This window comes from Eptesicus fuscus, chromosome 7 (assembly GCF_027574615.1).
Source record: "Eptesicus fuscus isolate TK198812 chromosome 7, DD_ASM_mEF_20220401, whole genome shotgun sequence".
NCBI lineage: Eukaryota > Metazoa > Chordata > Mammalia > Chiroptera > Vespertilionidae > Eptesicus > Eptesicus fuscus.
Window position 1 is genome coordinate 21,021,842 of NC_072479.1, and position 2,368 is coordinate 21,024,209.

Here is a 2,368-nt window from a genome sequence, read left to right on the forward strand (position 1 = left end):
ACTACTGTTAGTCTATCCTGTGGATCAAGGGGATCCTGGAATCTGCAGTGCATTAGGTGGTCCTGACATCTCAAACTTGCAGCCACTCCCTTTTCTAGTCCTGCTTCGTGTAACATGGGGTGGGAGGTTGGCCCACATTTCCTCAGTGGGGCTGTTGGATGCCTGAGGCGGGTGGTATGTACCCTGGATGGGGATGTGTGGGGCACAGTACAGATGCTCTCTGCTTCTTCCCCCTTGGTTGCCTTGGGGGGGGGCAGGAAACCTGGCCACTCCATGGAGGCCTTACGACAACTAATGAGCTGCAACATCCAGAACACCACGAGCCATTGCCTGTATTGTACTGACAATCTCCATCCCCCAGACCTCAGCCTCCAAAAGGCACAGGACATAACTTCGTGGGGTTATTTACTCCGTGTGTGGGGCCTGTTCAAATGCTTCTCACAGCCACAAGGGTGTGAGAGAAAAGAGCTGACAGAGACAGAAACAGGTATTCAAAGTATCTATATGTTCACAGATGGGTGGAACAACAGATCAATTTCTCTCTCTCTCTCTCTCCCTCTCCCCAAGCAGGAACTTCACAAGAAAGTGTTTTAAGAAATTGTATAGTGCTCACTGAAATGGGAGCGATGCAGAGAAGATTAGCATCGCCCCTGCTCAAGGATGACATGCAAATTTGTGAAGCATTCCATTTTAATAGAAAAATAGAAAAGAAATTGTACTTACAGGGGCACAAGAAGAAAATCTCTTTCTTCTAGATAAAAATAACATTGGGAAAGATAAATTCAAGAATTCTCTTCCCCATGATTCATATTCTCAGACATTCTTTGGCATTCTCACTCTATAGTTTCCCTCTTTTAAGTGCATTTTTTTTTTTTTCCCAGAAAGAGAAAATCTTACTGGAGAAAATCAGGTCAAGCCCAAAAATGTTGCGTACCCAAAGCCAAGCTCAACAAGGCCAAGAAACTACAGCAAGAAATGAATCCAGCGGTAACAAGGCAGCTCTCATCGGCCGCAGCTCACAAGCGGCAGGAAGGCGGTCGGTCATTCTCTTTTCATCTTTTTGCTCAACTTTCTAATTTACTTCCACTTATTTGAGCTCTTACTAGCTTCCTAAGCATCATTCTGACCAGAAGTCCCCAAGCAGATGTCCTTCCCTACTCAAGTCTCCATTGTAAGTTCTATTTCAACACCACAGGCCTCTCCAGGCAGAACCCTCAGCCTTTGTCTTTCCTGCTGCTGACACTTGTGTATCTTAAGGACTATGGCACGTCTATATCTTAGGGACCATACACTCTTTCAAGACTTTGACAACTCTCCCCACCTATCCCCTTCTTTTCAAAATTTCCCCCTTTATTAAATGCTGATTGCATTTAATCACCATCAAAGCAGCTCTGTGGGGCAGGTACAGTTATGATTCCTAGTCTACAATCTAGAAAACAAGGTTTAGGGTGGTCATAAGACCTTCCCAGGACCCCATCGTGAAGTTGAAGAGTGAGGATTTGAACCCAGGCTTAACGGACTGAAAAGCCACTATAATTTACTGGCTCGATCATGTGTCATGGGGGAGAAACTTCTATTATGAGATTCTAGGAAAATAATACTGAAATCAATATATTTTGTCAGCTACAAAACCTTTAAGGATACTTGAGCTGCTGGAAATGACTCAGGGTAGGGCACTCAAGTTAGGTAAATTATGGCGAGTTATTGGCATTCCTGCCACGGGATACTGCCCTCTTTTCATTGGATTGCTTCCTCTCATGAACTTTCCCCAAAGGCCTTGTTAATCTCTCTGGAGAGGAAAGGTTACATGATTTTCTGGGGGTGAGACCTTCAATGAATCCTGGCCGGATGGTACTGAGTTAAATTTAGAAAAATAGAAAGTTGTGTTTTTGAGATTGCCCCATTGCTCATTTTTGTTATTCTTTTCCTTTTTAAAATAAATCTACTGCTCTAGCCGGTTTTGCTCAGTGGGTAGAGCATGGGCCTGTGGATTAAAGGGTCCTGGGTTCAATTCCAGTCAAGGGCACATGCCTGGGTTGGAAGCTTGATCCCCAATAGGGGGCATGCAGTAGGCAGCCGATCAATGATTCTCTCTCATCATTGATGTTTCTATCTTTCTCTCCTTCTCCCTTCCTCTCTGAATCAATAAAAAAATAAAAAAAAAATCTACTGACAGATTCCTTGCTTGACCAAACTTTAGTCAGGCCCTGGACTTTCTCCTGGGCCCATTTGTGTACTCCTCATCAAATTCAGTTTTAGCAAGAACTCTGGTAAGTCAGTTTTACCAGGAACCGCCCCCCCCCCCGCCCCCGTCCCCCATTCTCAATATCAGCTCACCCTCAATATCTGACCAGGTTCCTCATCCCCC

At 44.7% G+C, this 2,368-nt stretch overlaps 1 non-coding gene across 1 annotated transcript; it reads left to right on the top strand.

Annotated features, from left to right (window-relative positions):
• The first annotated feature begins 587 nt into the window (after positions 1-587).
• LOC114232352 (U6 spliceosomal RNA) lies at positions 588-695 on the top strand. The gene has a single exon (XR_003618397.2). It is a non-coding gene; the product is annotated as a U6 spliceosomal RNA (small nuclear RNA).
• The last annotated feature ends 1,673 nt before the right edge of the window (positions 696-2,368 follow it).